This window comes from Sarcophilus harrisii, chromosome 3, assembly GCF_902635505.1.
Source record: "Sarcophilus harrisii chromosome 3, mSarHar1.11, whole genome shotgun sequence".
NCBI lineage: Eukaryota > Metazoa > Chordata > Mammalia > Dasyuromorphia > Dasyuridae > Sarcophilus > Sarcophilus harrisii.
In genome coordinates this window covers 286,119,380-286,136,828 of record NC_045428.1, presented here as the reverse complement: position 1 = coordinate 286,136,828, position 17,449 = coordinate 286,119,380, and the positions used below count along the sequence as shown (strand labels likewise).

Here is a 17,449-nt window from a genome sequence, read left to right as displayed (position 1 = left end):
GTCCACATATGTGTTTTGAAAAATAAAAAGCTTTGATTAAAAAAAAAGATACAACAGCAAGAAACATTGATATAAAAAAAAAAGTGGAGGGTAGATCCCCTTGTAGACTTCCTATGGAGGATTTATTGGGGGGTGAGGGGAAACAGTGACAAGAGGTGGATCAGATGAGAAGACGTGTGCTGGCTGTGATCTGCCCCAAGGATGTAGAGATGGATAATAGGGCCTAGCAAGGTGTTTTATAAATAAGTTAGCACTTCGATGGATCGATCAGGCGGGGACCCCTCCCGCTGATAAAGATTAGAGCCCCGTTCTAATTTTGTAAATGAGACCAAGTGACTTGCCAGTATTTACACAGCAGGCATCCTAGAAGAGATACCAACCCAAAGGTCCCACGATGCTAAAGCCAGTACTTCCCAGAAACTGAGAACTGCAGATGAAAACAGTATCTGTTCTCATTTTCAGAAAACCCACCTATAAAAGCAGTGGGAAATAAAATGAAGCTCCACTGAATTTCTGACACCATTTCTGCTCAACCTTCACAATTTGTCTTACCATTAATCACTAACACTGTACATCCAGATGCTCATACCTGTGCCTCCATGCCCAAATGGCCAACACCTGTCTGCCCACTCTTAGCAAGGTTTTTATTTGTGGGGGGAACCACTCCATCCTTTTGCATTATCTGAGTTGATACAGATGAAAAAGTAACTAGTGTTACAACTAAAATTATTGCTACATGTTATTATATGAAAATAGCAGAAGTTCATTTAAAGAAATCATAAAGACAAATATCCATAGGAAAAGTGTCTAAGAAGACCTCTCCTTCCAACTATGCCCCTCCTGCAGACTGTATATTCCTTTAGGAAAGGGACCACGTCTCAATAAAACTCCATATCCCTAACCTAACACTTAACCTGTATATAACAGGTGCAAAAGAAATACATGTGAACTGAATTATGCTTCATAAAGCTCATGGTTACTGAATTACCCAAATGTAGGAAAAAATTAAGAGAAGTTTCACAATTTATTTCTCCATCTCCTCTCCCTTTGATGTAAATGTAAATGAGATGGTCAGTATGGATGATGCTGGCTTTTGGAGAAATATTTTCCCAGATTGGGCATTTCTTTATGAATGTATTTGTTTGTTATTAAAGCTCCCCCTGGCTCGGTATCTGGGACACTGAACACAATATTTTTAAAACAAAGTTTGATTCCAAACTGGGCTAGTGTCCAGATATAACCAGCCAAAAAAAGGGCTGCAAATAAAATCGGGTGAAAATGCACAAATGTCAAGATACAATAACCCAAACACAAAAATATTAGCCATGACTTTAAAGAAGTTCTTATAATAGCTATACATCAGGGGAAATCAATTCAGACATACCCAAACTACTAAGCCAAAAACTCAGTAAATGAAAAGGGGAGATGACCACATGGGCAAAGACTTCAATGATGAAGAAGATGATGATGATGATGATAGCTAACATTTATAACAATGCTTTATGGTTTTTATGAATATTACAACATTTATAAAAATAAGTTATAATTATCCCCATTTTAAAGATAAGGAAACTGAGGTTGGTAGACATTAAGTGCTTTCATAAGATCACAGAGTTAATAAATGTTTGAGGCTGACTCCAACTCATTTCTTCCTGACTTCAGATTCATGGTAGATATAACCATAATACCTAGCTGACTCATAAGAGTACTATTAACTTGGAAAGAAGGCATATTTTTGCTGAATCAAAAAAGTGAAATATAATTTTTAAAAAGAAAAAAAGTAAAGAGGTCTACACCTGTGGACCTGTAGAAAATTTTTCATACATTTTCAGGTGAGGTTACATATATTTTTAGTTTTCTTTAACTGATTTAATTTGTTAAAAGAGAATGTATTCTGGGAATGTTTGTAATATAAAAATGAAATACATCAATAAGAATAAAAAATGAAAAAGAAAGAACAACAGGTTAAGAAAATGTTTAATTAGTCAATCATATTTAGTCTTCCTGTTGCCTCCAGGATAAAATTATAAACTCCATTTAGTTTTTAAAGCCCTTCACAACTTGACCCTACCCAATCTTTCTAGCCTTGTTCCAGGAACATTGTTCCTTCTCCTAAAGCTAACTGGCCTTGTCTCTGTTCAACACATGACACTTCATGTGTCAACTCTGTTTCTTTGTACAGGATGTTTCACACGCCTGGAATGGACTCCCTCTTTACCTCTACTGACTCATAAAGCAACAATTCAAGCACTATCACCCATATAGCCTTTCTTGATCTTCCAAATGCTAGTAACCTCCTTGCTAGTGACCTTGCATTAAAATTACCTTTTATCTATTTGTTATTTGCTAATTTTGTATTTATGCCATATGTTTATATACCTCTCCTCAGAATGTAAAATTTTTGTGAATAGTACAAAATAAGCACTTAATAAATTCTTGTTGATTGACTGACAACATAATTCGAGTAGATTTCTTCTCCTCTTTATAATAATTTATTATATAAATTAACTATATTACAATTCCTATAGATGACAGGATAGATAATATACGTCATTTTATAGATATAGGATAGATAGGCCCAAATATTTGATTCAAAGATGTCATATTAAATACATTTTAACATTATTTAACAGATTTGTAATCCACTTTAAGGAACTACAATAAAATACGTTTTCTTCATCTTTGTTCCTATTAACAAAATAAAGTGTGACTTTTGGTAGCAATAAATGTAAATTAAGCCACATGTGGATGAAACTAATTTAATGCAAAGCACTAATACCTGTAAAAATTTGTAAAAATCCTAATAGGAAATAGTATGGGAGATTTTCAAAAAATATATCCCACACATGTGGTTAAAACTAATTTAATGCAAAGGACCAATGCTCGTAAAAATCCTAATAGAAAATAGTATGAGAGATTTAAAAATACATGTATCTCAAATCAAATAGAGCCACTAATGTTTAAAAAAAAACAGTTAGAAATGGATGTATACTTTTAAAAAAATATCATCTCACTGTCCATACCAAATCTTTCCTAGAGATACAGTGACAGGGTAAATATAGAGCCATAGCAGACTACAACCCATATAATAAAGTTTATATGGATGTTTACATCTCAACAACATCTATAGAGGTATTTAATAGAGTGTATGTTCTTCTTCATACGTGACCCATTCAGAGTAGGATGAAGTTTGAATACATTAAAAAGGTAAGAATTTCAATGTCTCAAAGTATCTGATTGAGAACAATATAAAGTAAAAATGGGGGAGGGATGAATACTCACAAATGTAATGAAGATTCCTAGTTCCTGAAGTAATCTTTCTAAAACATCTTTAACTTACACGAACTGATGCTGAGTGAAATGAGCAGGACCAGGAGATCATTATATACTTCAACAACAATACTATATGATGACCAGTTCTGATGGACCAGGCCATCCTCAGCAACGAGATCAACCAAATCATTTCCAATGGAGCAGTAATGACCTGAACCAGCTATGCCCAGAGAAAGAACTCTGGGAGATGACTAAAAACCATTACATTGAATTCCCAATCCCTATATTTATGCCCACCTGCATTTTTGATTTCTTTCACAAGCTAATTGTACAATATATCAGAGTCTGATTCTTTTTGTACAGCAAAATAACATTTTGTTCAGGTATACTTATTGTGTATCTAATTTATATTTTAATATATTTAACATCTACTGGTCATCCTGCCATCTAGGGGAAGGGGTGGGGGGGGTAAGAGATGAAAAATTGGAACAAGAGGTATGGCAATTGTTAATGCTGTAAAGTTACCCATGTATATATCCTGTAAATAAAAGGCTATTAAATTAAAAAATAAAATAAAATAAAACATCTTTATTTGTCCAATTGCATTGCTCTGAGAGCTTGGCTCATTATAGACTCATCATTTATGAAAACTAATTTCTGAAAAGAGGTAATAGAAAACTATATCTTGTTTCATTAATTAGCAAGAAGGAAAGGGGGAAATAAAGTGTATTAAGGAAAAAAAATCATAGCCAAGGAAGACGGACTTTTTTGTCTTCTAAATCTGTACTTCATTCTGATGATGACAAATCAAAAAAGACAAAATAAATTTAATTTCAGTTGACTAGAGTCCTCAGTGATAGTACAAAACAATGGTATGTTACTTTGTATTATTAAAATGATTTATATACTTGTGTCCAAAAATACACTTCATAAAATATTGTCTACCAAACACAGTTGTAGAGAATGTCATCTATGTGGTGATTTAGAAATCCCTGAAAGCATGTTAAGCACTAATTAACTTTTGAATTGAATATACACTGCTAATTAGAAGTAAAAAATTAGCTTAATACCACCTTATTTCTAATTGACTACTTTTGCAGATAAGTTTGGCAGAAATTTATTTTGTAGCAACATTCATGTACTGTTCAATTTTTCTAGCTTCAGATAATCATGCTCATCAATTTTATCATACACAGATGACAGAACATTAGCTAGGAAGTAACAGCAAAAAAAGTTCTTTTTATAATAGTGTGTCAGTGCAATCAATAAACATTAAAACAAAATATTATTACTGAGACATTTCTATCTAGTACTACCAACAAGGAAGAGTTGGGCACCTCATTAGCTACTTGGTAGCTAACTCAGTTCATAACCCACAAAAGGGGGCTTCAGGAGTTCTCACTAATGGGAAAATTTCTCTATTCCTTTCCTTAGAAAAGCTTCTGGATGTAATGGCTTTCTAGATCCATCAATTCCTCCTGGCAAAATTCCCAATATCAAAATGGGAAGGATCTCTATTAAAAGAAAAAGAATTATTTGGAGCAGTACTTATTGGTACAGAAAGCCAAAACACTAAAGAGTGTTTTGTCACACCTCCCTAAGAAGTATGGAGAGACACTCTCAGCATGAAATTCTATTCAGAGATTTTAAAATAAATTATATTAGATACAACTCCTAAGAAATTTTTCAATCTTTCCATCATTTTTATAACAAAACCATATGAATAAAGATTTTATTTTAGTCCATTTCAGGAAAATTCATAAAAATTACTAGCATCTTTATTCATCCTGGCTTTCCAATCCCAGCTGCAAAATATACTTGCTATGAATTTTGCAAGAATCAAATTCATATTAAAATAATTTTAACATATGTTTTGTAATTTAGATTGATGTTTTAGTTATTATCTATACATCTATCCCTAAAAACCAACTAGGACTGAAATGATAAACTACAAATATCAATACTAAAAAATATTTACAGGACATATCAAAGAAGTGAATTCATCAAGATAACAATAGATTTAGTCATATGCATGTGTACTTAGATGTATATCACAAGCTCATTCTGAAGACAATTCCAAAAAATGATCAAAGCTTGACAAATGGATAGGGAGAATTATTTTCTCATTTTGTTCCATTTCCCAAGTGTCCTTTGTTGGCAATAGGTTTATCCACATTCAGAGAAAGCTTTGGGAGGTGGAAAGAAAATTGAGAAATGATTCAGCATTTTGAAAATGCCATAAGAAACCATAGTACTAAGATGAGAGTTGATGACCTACTCAATCTGTAGCTTTCATACTAGAGTCTCAATAAAAGGTGTTAAAGTTTTTCAAAGATGATCCCATTGACCAGAAATGAAAAAAAATAATTTTGCACACCCTGCTCAACTATTCTCTAACAATTGCAATCTATCAACAAACTAGTTTTTAGTTAAATCAATTCTTAATATATTAACAGTGGACCAGACAGTCATCTGTACTTCTCTCTCAATAAATGCCATGTAATATAATTTACATCATTGATAATTTTTTATCACTGGTAATTTTTAAAATTTTCTATAGAATTATTTTTTCTTTTATTTATGTTTACTCTTTTATATTTTCTTTTGAGGAATTAAGATGAAAGAGGAGGTTTCTAAGCAGACAATTCAACAAGACTTTCTTAAGGAAAAAAGTGATAATCATCTTCAGAGAAAACATTATTAAAAACAAAAAATAATCAACTAGAAAGATACCAAATCTATATTAATGTTCCTATACATGGAGGTGATTTTTACCCTAATTTTCCAGCTAGAATATGAAAAATATTCAGATACATTGAATAACATGTTATTTGAACAGTATCACAGTGCTATAAGAACACCAACTTTGAGATTTCTTCCTTCTTAAACTTTCCATTTTTTCACATAAAACATCTTTTAGTTTTTCTTCTATTCCTCATAACTTGGTCAGAATTCTTCATATTCTAATCTACTTAAATTCAATAAATGTAAATAAATGTAAAATTGAACCTAATTTAAATGCATTTTATCCCTTGATAAACCTTTTTAGTCATTATGTCTAACATTTTTTGAGTTCCTATTCTAATCAAGGCTTTTTGCTAATTAATAAGGGAAATCTAGTAAAATATGTTACTTGAGGGCAGGATGCCTCCCATCCATATTTTGCCCTGGGATCTCTGGTGTCTAGCACAAATGTCTTGCAGGGTAGAAAGTTAATTAGTGCCTGGTAAGATGACAACATGCTATAATCCCAGGCCTCAAGGAGCTTGCAAAATAAAAAGGAATAATATAATAAAAACAAATAATTTTAACACCTGATAAATCAATGGGAAAAAATAGGATTACATTCAAACCCAGTTGTTAAACCTCTCTATATATACACTTCATCCACATGATCTATTTCTATGTGCAATTCATAAGGTTTGTCTGTTGTTTTTTAATCAAGACTTTTACCTCATCAGCTCCAAAGGTTCAACTATGCACAACTGTACATCTAGCCTTAGACTCTACCTTTCCTGAATTTTATTTCTGCTTTTGTTGTTTGCTGCTCTTCAGTCATTTTCAGTCATGTCTAACTCTTTGTAATCATATTTGGGGTTTTCTTGACAATGGAATAGTTTGCCTTTTCCTTCTCCAGTTCATTGTACAGAGCAGAAAATTGAGGTACCCAGAATTAAGTGATTTTTCCCAGTCACACAGTTAATAAGTATCTGAGCTCGAAAGTTTCTTAGGCCACATTTAAATCCAGGTTTTCCTGACTCCAGGGCGAGCATTCTATCCATTGTACTGTCTACTGAGTATCTAAAACAAAATTCATTAATTCCTTCCCCCACCCCAACCTTACCTTTCTTCCAAACTAACTATTTTGGTCAAGGGCACCAGCATGTTTCCAGTTCACATTTGCAACCTTGGACTTCCCTTTGTTCCATTTCATTCCATCTCTTACCAAGTCTTTTATAATATTAATCACAAGGCTACCACTACCACCCTAATTCTAGACTTTATCATCTCTTGCCTAATATATTGAAATAGGCTACTAACTCATCTCCCTGCCTTTAAACTTTCTCCATGCAACTTCTAAATTGAAATTACTATCCCTTAAGGATACCATGCCATTTTTCTACTATTGTTTCTAGAATAAAATAAAAACACCTCTATTTAGTATTTAAAGCTCTTCCTAACCTTAATCTTCCCTAAACTTCCAATATTCTCATGCATTTTTTCCATTAAAAGGGTCTTCCTGCTGTTCCACCCTGACAACACTTCAGCTCAATTCTATGGCTTTTCACTGTTATTCCTGTGTCTGGCAAGCTCCCTTTCATCTTCCCAGGCTTTCTTGTAGGATCAGCCTAAGTCCTAGCTTTTTCTGGTCAGATATTTTACTTTTATAACTGGGATTAGGTGCTTGCCCAAGTCACACAGTTAATAAGTATTAAGTGTTTGAGAGCAGATTTGAACTCAAGTCCTCCTGACTTCAGGAGAGATGCTCTATTTAGCTGCCCCAAATCCTAGCTTTTCCTATAAAAACCTTTCCTGGTCCCTTTTCCTTCCTTCTCTCCATGAGTGATTCCTCACTGAAAGCAAATTCCACATCCACTGTATATATATATATATATATATATATATATATATCCCTGTTCATTTACATTATAATGTGACCTCTTGGAGGGTGGAGACCACTTTTTTGCCTTTCTCTAGATCTCTCAGTACTTAGCTCAGTGTCCCTGGCACATAGTATGCACTTAGTCCAATTTATCTTTCCAGCTCCCCCTCCTGCAGTTTAAATGCTAATGAAATTGGTTTACTTTCTGTTTCCTGGACAGAGCATCCCATCTCCTACCTTTATTCCTATACAACCAAGGCTCTTGCTCATGCTTCAAGGCATTTTATTTGCCTCTGTCTCCTAGAAAGTCTAGCTTTCTTCAATGTTTAGTTCAAGTATAGCCTCCTAATAGAAGCCTTCCTGATCCATCATTGCTCTCTCCCACCTACAATCATTTTGCATTTATTTTATATATTTTTGTATTGATCCATATGTGTATTTTTTCTCCCTAATAAAATGTAAGCTCCTTGAGGGAAGACACTTGTGTTTCTGTTTCTATGTTCTAGCACAGTGTGTTATACATCGTAGACACTTAATGATTGCTGAATGAATAAATAACAAGATAAGATGCAACACCTACCATCATTGAGCCTTATGGTCTATTTGAGGGAATAAGACACAAAAATAGATAACTCTCATACACAAAATTATATAAAAAGTACATTCAAGAGTTACAAAATATCAAAATGTCTTGGGGCATTTCATATTCAATGCAAAAGAATAAAAATATGATTTTCTCTAAAGAATGCATGTAATTCTTTACTTTAATTTATAATGACTTCATTTCAAGTCTATGCATTACTACTATATTTGATTATTCATTTTATTGTCTGACAAATTATTTGATGTATGCTTCCAAGTCTCTTGTTTTATAAAATGCTCAGAAAATTATATTTTTGGTTTTCTGATTTTCCTTTTGACTTTCCATATACTTTTTACTATTTGAATATTTCATCTTTCTTATTTTTAAGAGCTTATGTACTTAACAATGATTTTCTATCTAAAAATAATCTGCATAAGGTAGATGTATGTATGTCTTATTGCCAATGTTGATGCTTTCCCTCCAATTTCTCTTCTGTCAATGAATATATGAAAAATGTATATAATTCTTTATTGAAGGCATTTGTTTGTATTTTTCATAGATAGTATTTCTATATTTCTGATGCTTTTTTCTTTAAATTCAAATGGAAACCTAATACTCTATCTCAATGGAGACTTCCTGAATATATCTGGAATTTTTAGAGAGTAATACCTTTGAAAGTCTAACTTTTGAAGAGGTACATATGAACATTCATTGACAAAACAGAGGGGAAAAAATGGCATTTATTTTTAAACACAGTGAACCTGACTTTAACTACTTGTTTGGAATGAAAGGTAATGAAAATGAAAGTTTTTAGGACATTTGGAAAGTACTTATAGGCCATGTGAAACATCAGCAAGGACCTTTAAAAGCAAATATTAAATGATGAAGTGCCAAAGGATGGTTCTGGCATTAACATTATAATCCAAGGGAAAAAAAAAGAATTATTTCACAAGTTCAGGCTCTACTGAAGTTAAAAAAGATGATTTTAAAAGTAGCCTTTTCTCATTGATAGCAATGTAAATATCCAAAAGAAGCTGCTGGATTTCAGTTATTTAAGGATTTCAATGCAAGTTTTATGGAAGAGAGTTTTATATATACATATATACACACACATATATACATGTATGTATATATGTGTATATATATGGGTATAAATGTGTATATATACATATATGTGCATATATATATATATATATACACACTTTAAGGAATAGTGACATTTAGGAGAAGCTTGTTTTCTGAAAATTTTAATGGAGATAATGATTAGAACCTTTTAAAATTCTACAATGGTGACTAACATGACAGAAATTATTCCTCATAAATTAATCATGGAAAACATATTAGCACCTTGACATGTGTAAGAAAAAAGTCTACTCTAAGTAAATTTCTGTTTGTGATTAGTGATTAGTAATTATTTTTCAAATTCCATATAAAATAAGTTATTAATATTCTAAATACCAAATATGTTTTTTCTAAACTATGAAACACTATTTCAAGCAGTTTTCTTTTATTTGTTACTCTTTTCTGGAAAACAATCAATTACATAGTTACTTATGACATCTTCCCCCCAAAAAATTATTTGAACATAATAAGTTTTTATATAACCCATATTTTTACTTCAATGGCTAAAGAAATTTCCCATCTATCTTGGTGAAATTCTGAGATGAAAGACAATGAGAGTAAAAGTGATAAATAAATTTTAAATCATGAATGAAAGCCAGGATATATTTTGGAATCAATAAACTTTTTACTTGAGTTTCTTGTTTCCACCCAATACAATCAATCAATGAACAAAATTTTACTACATACTGATAATGTGCCTAGCTCCTTGCTAAATATTTGGGAGAAAGGAGGCAGAAATAATTTTGCACCCCCCAATCCCCTGGAGTTTACATTCTAATCTTAGAAAACAACATGTAAATAAATAAGAACTTACAAATGCATACTGAGTAAATGGAAAGTCATCTGAGGAAAGAAAGTTACCAACTATACAGAGAAAAAATAAGTTTAAAAAAAAAAATCTGCGCCCTAAACGAATAATATGTCAGGAAAATATCTGATCATTAAGAAAATAATATTAACTGTGAAGTTTAGAGTGAAAAATTTCCTAACACTGCTAGAGTGCCTTTAAAAATAAAGCACAAAGAGAAATCAGGTATAAATCTTTTTTATATATATATATATATACTGAAATTAAACTTGATACATCTGAAGAGCATACTTTTAGTAATCAATAAGATGAAGAATATTTTCTGACCAACAGTTTAGTTATAATTTGAAGAATTCATTATGTAGAATCAATTTAACTATAAATTCTTAACTAAACTTCTACTCATGACTAAAATTTGTTCATCATTACTGGGATAAATATATTTTAGAAACCACCAACACAATGAAGAGAGCCTTAACTTCAGGCTATAAGAAGACAACCTGAAGAAACTGGAAATTTTTAATATGGAAAAGAGAATACTTAGGGAACAATATCCAATAAGTAGTGTGGGTAAAGATTATAGAGGCAGATTTTGACTTAATGTAAAGAAAAAACTTCCTAACAATTGAAGTTATCTAATAAATGGAATAAGTACCCTCAGGAAATAGGGGTCTGATGCTCACCTCATTTCTCCAAGAAAAAGTTGAATGACCTCTTGTACAAAACATAGAGGGGATCTTTATCCATATATTGAGCTAAATTAGTTGACTTCAGAGGTTCCTTCCAACTCTCAAATTCTCTTGAGTCTATAATTCATTGAGTACTTTTTATAAAGATCATTGTTATATCTCATCATTACAAGTGCTGCTTTTCTGAATTCACAATTCATGATTGTACTTTTAAATTTGTTTTTGATGAGCTGCTTATTTGATATTTCAGAGAAACAGAATATTTCATCCATGTAGCTTTTATTCTATAAATTAATCATCTGCATATTCATATCTCAGTTGGTCAGATATACTTTTACTGAGAAAAGAGCTCACATTAAAAAGTTAGCTAAAGTGGGAAAAAAAAACCACACAACTAAGTCTCACAAATACAAACGTGTTGTCCTTTAGTAACCAGGAATACACTCCAAAGATTCCTGCCATATGTTCAAAAGTCACTATGTTTTGAAATAGGCTTTTAAAAATCAAGGATGCAGAAACCATCATTTTAGGTTTCTTTTTTTTTAACCAATGTCCACCACTGATTATATTAAGTAATTCACCATTTGTTATTCCACAATATTTCACTATATCATGAATATAAGTTTGCACTGCATAGACCTTATGACTTACAAACCCCAGAAATAATGCCACCCTTACTTTCCAAGTAGATGAAGGCAACTAGAAAACCCCATCTTCAAAAACAATTTTTCTTAACACTAAGACACAAAGTTTCACTAGCATATATAAAGTTCTGGAATGAAGCAAGAGAGGCCCCAGATTTTTCCTTCCTAAAAAGTGAGTTCAAAAACTCTATTTTGATTCACAAAATCTCACCTCCATCTCTAATCTAGGGGGTTATAAACTACCACCTGTCTTACAGTTTTGAGGAACTACTTATCTCCAATTAACCACAGTTTAAAGATAATATAGTCTACTGTGCTATTACTTAGGATGAGTCGGAGGATGAATAGATTTATAAACCTTTAGCAAGTAGAATGACTGTATTAATTTAAAATATTCAATGACTCCTTAATTTTTACTTTGTATTTTTATAGTTCAGCCACTAGAAATATGCCATCAACCACACACTGCTGTTTCTCTTTGGTGGGGAAGTAGGGATAGCAGATCTTTCAAAGATATATATATATATATATATATATATATATATATATATATATATATATATAAAATAACCTCAAAGCTGTTTTTTTTTAAAACAGGTTGTCTCAAAGTTTTAAACTTCTCCAAATACACAATGTGTGAGAAAAGTTCCAAAAACATGGTCACCTTTTCAATGCACTATTCTATTGAGATAAACTATTGCTCAGAATCGTAGTTAACTGCACAAAAGAACAGATTACCTAGAAAGAGGGATGGGATGAATGCACTGTTTGAACAATCACCAGAGTAATACAGAATATCCTGTACAAATTGCTTCTTTGAGTTTTGGGGGAGTTCTAGAGAATCATCAAATATTTTCAACTGATAGCCAGATCCTGTCTTTCCAAACTATTTTCTCAAAGAACTTAATTTAAGATGGGTTCTTTCCATATCCTGCTCATTCACTTACTTGTGAAAAGTTCATTCTCAACTTAATTGCTTATTTGCATATAATCAAGGTTTCAGTAATTGTTGTGTTTGTTTTGTCTTTTAAACTTGCTCTGGAGAGGGGAGAATGGAACATAACCCTTAAAGTCACCACCTTTTAAAAATTCCCACCCTCTAATAAAGTGCTGAACCTTAAACATCACAAATTGGCATCCATCCACTGGGGGAACGTAGGACAGATATGTCTCTTGGGGATGTTAAAATCTGACAAAGCATCTTCCTACAAGAAACTATAAGAACCCTTATTTTATTATTAATAATTACTCTCTCTTCCTGTATGAACAGTTTGCATACTTACCTAGGAAGGCAAATGGAAATTACAGGCAGGGGAAGAAGAAGCTGTCTCGAAGCCTTTGTCATGTGATAGTGACCTATAAAGTATCAAATAAAGGCAGATCATGAGTATACCATCATTTTTGCAATATTTCCAAATCGACACAATATCAACAGTGAAGGCGCCCCCAAAACTAAAGACCTGCTTTTAAAAGGAAGTTCTTATTAAAGAGCAAACGATCTTTCTTCTCCAGGGAAAAAGAAATCATAGGCAGCAAGGGAAAAGATGCACTAACGTCTCCAAAGGGCACAGGGGCTGTATAAGACCAACAATCATTTGTTGGTATCTAGCTGGTTTCCACCTCCCAGATTCCCCTCCCCCTTTCTCTCCACTCCTCTACTTCCCATATGTACAAAGCAGAAAGTTGATCCATTTTGCCCACGCTAAACCTCCCCGCGATCATTCATCAACTTGCCCAAGTGACCACCACCACCACGGAGGACAAATAAACCAGAAACAAAATCATAGCAATCAAGAGCTCGCCCCAAGACTGCGCCGTCCACAGAAGCCGTAGGTTGCAACGTTGTGCCACACAGTTGTTCCAGGTAACGACTGCCCATTCCCCAGCAGACCTGAGCAGCTACAACAGTCGTCAAAACGCCAACTCTCCCCCCCACCCCCCTCGCAATCCACGGATTAGAGATCTGAAATCGAGCAAGGAAAACACATTCGCCAAAATCGTGGCAAGTGCAGGGCCAGCGGGGTCGGCTAGGTTGGGATTGAGGGAAGTATTAAAATGGAGAGAGATCTAACCCAGGCTTTGTTGCTGGTCACCATCAAGTTTGCATCTTAGTACAAAATGTCGATCTTAAAGGCTGACAAGACAGAGGCAGAGACAGAGAGAGAAAGAGAAACAGAATAGAGTCCATCTTGCTTTGGGGAAGAGGAAAAAAAATGAAGTGCAAATCTCACTCCCGGCGTAAAAGTCTGCAAAACACCTTTCAATGAGGAAGAGGCAACGAGTGGGGTCTCCCCCTTCTCTCCGCCTTCTCAAACGACATGTCGGGAATCAAACTGGCGGTGATCTAGGCAGAAAACACCTCCTCCTACTACTCCTCCTTCTCTTCCTCCTCCTTCTTCTTCTCCTCCTCCTCCTCCTCCCCGCGGGCCCCGGCGATGATCCCGCCGCCACCGCTGCTGCTGCTGCTGCTGTTGCTGCTGCTGCTGCTGCTGCTGCTGCCTCTGCTGCCACCGGGGAGGTGGTGCTGCTGCTGCTGCTGCTGCTGCTGCTAGAACCACATGAGCGATACCATTCCCTGCTTGGACCATCCCTATACAGCGCATGTGATAATGTGGGGCTGGGGGAGGAGTGCCCCCACAGTGCGGGGGTGGGGTGTGCGGGCGCGGTACTGCTCACTGGTGAGAATTAAAAGACCAGGAGGAATGCTCCTGGGGAGGTTATCATAAAAGTAGGCACGGGAAAGGCGGTGGTAGTGGTGCGCTGTTGGTGAAGGGAGGAGGAGGACAAGTTCCCTCCTCTTCCCCCCCCCCCCCCCAGACTAGGTTAATCTAAAGGGAAGGGGAAAAACGCCTCTCCCCGTGAGATTATCCAGATGGGGGAAGTACCCCTGTCTACGTTAGCTCAGATCGGGGAAGGTAGGTAACCCCGTGTGTGGATCTGGGAGAAGTGAACTGAACGTGTCATTAGTAGGACAGGCAATGGTTTCAAAGCCCCAGGCCAGTGACCATCAGCAGGAGCAAAGCTTGTTTCGTCCCCATCCCCCACACCCTCCACCCACCTTCCCTCACTTCTCTCCCCCCCCACCCCAACCTCCACCCCACCTCTCGAAACTTTTAAACAAGATCCGCCTGGACTAATTTGTCCTCAGACACTTAAAATATTGACTAGACCCTGCACACTGCGAGGGAAGGAGAATGCACGCTTTATTTTTTTCCCCTTTCTACAGAAAGGAAAGCAAAAAATAGCTTCTCTCTCCGTCTCTCTCTCTCTCCACCCCCCCCTCCTCTGTCGTACATGTTGTGTCTTAGCTTTTTTTGCATCGTTTCATTTTTACCTTCCTCATTTAGCTGAAACGATTACAGATATTTCACACATAAAAGTGTCACATATCCACGAATTAATGATCTTTGTAAATTACAAGACTTGGGTTTTCTCGGTCGTGTAAGTTTCATACAATACCCCCCCAAAAAATTTTTTTTGAGAGCGAGCGAGAGAGACGAGGTGGATAAGGAAAAGAAAGCTCGAGTCTGATTTCTGTAATTTACTAGCGACCCGGATCACAGCAAATAACAGTGTAACACGAATGTGGCCTCTGAGAGCTGAGAAACCCTTGCTAAAGGCATCAGCCCCATCCCTGGGTAAATGATCTCCAAGTTTTCTGTCATCGCGACCATGCAATGTCATAACTTACCTTCAGAAATAAGACTTTAAACAGCGAAGGCCTTCCTCCTCCTCCCCCCCACCCCCACCCCCAGCCTCGCTCTCTCCACCTTAAACTTATTGACACAACATAATCCCACATTCATGCAAAATCCTGACACAGCCTCTCTCCTCCTCTTCCCCCTCCTCTCTCCCTCTTCTCTCTCTCTCCCTCTCTTTCCTTCCTCCCGGCTGTTCTCGCACTGAAACACCACTTTCTCTACTAACTGCACGTTTGCTTAAGGGTGGAGGGTGAGAGGGCATTAGATCTGCGGAGCCGGAAAACCCAAATCCCCAACTCTCAAGATGAACGAACAACTGAGCTGCTTTTTCCTGGTCACCAAAGCAAGAAAAATAAATAAATAAACGGGAAGGAGGCGGGGGGAGAACCCCCATGATAATAATACCTTCTTCTAATTCCCTCTGACCCCTCTTTCCCCCCTCCCCCTCCTTCCTCGTCCTCCCGTTCCCTCCCCTCCCAAACCACGAACCAACCTTCAGATAAACGCACTTTCCCCCGTAATGAAGTTTGGGGGCTTCATCGACAGTCACAATTTGCCAGTCAGTGTGGTGGTTCTGTTGTTGTTTTTCCTCCTCCTCTTCCTCCTCCTCCTCCTCCTCCTCCTAGTCCTCCTCCTCCTCGTCCTCCTACTCCTAGTCCTCCTCCTCCTCTTCCTCCTCCCTCTCCTCCTCCTCCCGGGTCTGCTTCGCTCTCCCTCTTTGCCCCTCTCTCCACTGCTGCTGCCTGTATGGTGAGAGGTGCTGGTTTCAAACGCAGCCTGGCACTGGCTGGCCTACTATTCCCCCCCTCCCTCCCCAACCTCTTGCATGCATTGCATTGCATTCACCTCTCCCCCTCCTGCCCCAAGGGGAACAGAAGAGAAGCGAACATCTCCCCCGAACCTCTCCCAATCCAAAGTTTTCGTGTAGGGGGGGAAAGTGATTAGGAATTGTGGCCGGGGTAGCAGCAGCGCAGGACTTGTTAAGGTTCTCTCTCTCGCTCCCTCTCTCCCCCTCGGTCTTCCTCAAGTCCACCCTACCCTACCGGCTGCTGCTGCTCCTTCTGCTGTTGCTGCTTCTGCTACTGCTACTGCTGGAAGAGTCCTTGGGGCTGCAGCCCGGCTGTTTTCAAGTGAGTATTAAAAAAAGAAAGTGTCGGGAAGGGGACCTCTCTCGCTCTTTTCGCCCAGGAAAGGCTGGGGATGGTGGGCACTTACCTCTTTCTCTGTGTGTGTTAAATGTGTGTGTGTATCTCTCTCAGTGGCCAGTCAGTGTTTCTCTATGGGAAAGTGAAGAGAGGAGCTCTCAGAGCCGCTCTGCCTCCGTTTTCACTGTACACTGTTCCACATACAGTACATGCAACCCGGAGAGACTGAAAACACTAATTTTATATAAGGCAGCCTGCCATTGGCCGAGAGGTTGAGAGACAGGCTAAGCAGCCATACAGAGGGCCCGTTACATCCAAACACGCACACATACACACATTTTACACAGACACACACACATACACAAAGATCATCACATTTTCTATTTTAAAACATTCAGGACCTGTAGACAGCAGGGAAAGGACAGGTAGAAAGACATAGTCAAGTGGGTTGGAGCGGAGGAAACCCCAACTGCACTAGTTGCAAGGCTGGAAACTGGTGTCCATTTGACTTGGGAGGGCTATGGTAATAAACTACATACAACTCCACTGGATATGGAAGTGGAGGGTTTATTGCTTCTCTGGAGTGCCCCACTGGAGAGGGGCTGCGTTAGGCTATGGTTTCTCTCTCTGACCCCGCAAACAAGTAACTCAGAAGGGATTTGTCATTTTGCCATTTGGGGAGAGTGGGGGGTGGAATGGATTGTGCCATCAGAGGCCAGCTTGTTGCAAAGTAAGTTTGTAGAGACCACAGAGCATTCAGGTGGTTAGTACCTCATTAATAAGTAAATTCAATTAAAAATCAATTTTAAAAACAGGAAGCAATAAAGGTATGTCATTTACTAGAATAGTCATACACTATAGAAGTTAGCAATCTGGACATC

At 36.6% G+C, this 17,449-nt stretch overlaps 1 protein-coding gene across 6 annotated transcripts in view; it reads right to left on the bottom strand.

Moving 5' to 3' along the window:
* BBX (BBX high mobility group box domain containing) overlaps positions 1 to 16,771 on the bottom strand; it is a 350,166-nt gene extending 333,395 nt beyond the window's left edge. For 2 of the 6 annotated variants that reach the window (XM_023498944.2, XM_031959626.1), the window contains exons 1-2: positions 15,917 to 16,037; positions 13,006 to 13,078 (exon numbers count right to left, since the gene is read on the bottom strand). The gene's annotated coding sequence lies outside the window, so the exon portion shown is untranslated. Of the gene's footprint in view, positions 1 to 13,005; positions 13,079 to 13,794; positions 13,924 to 13,979; positions 14,197 to 15,413; positions 15,437 to 15,916; positions 16,038 to 16,638 lie in introns of those variants that run through there. The other 4 variants (XM_023498945.2, XM_031959629.1, XM_023498946.2 and 1 more) reach the window with 4 other exon arrangements.
* Positions 16,772 to 17,449: the final 678 nt, after the last annotated feature.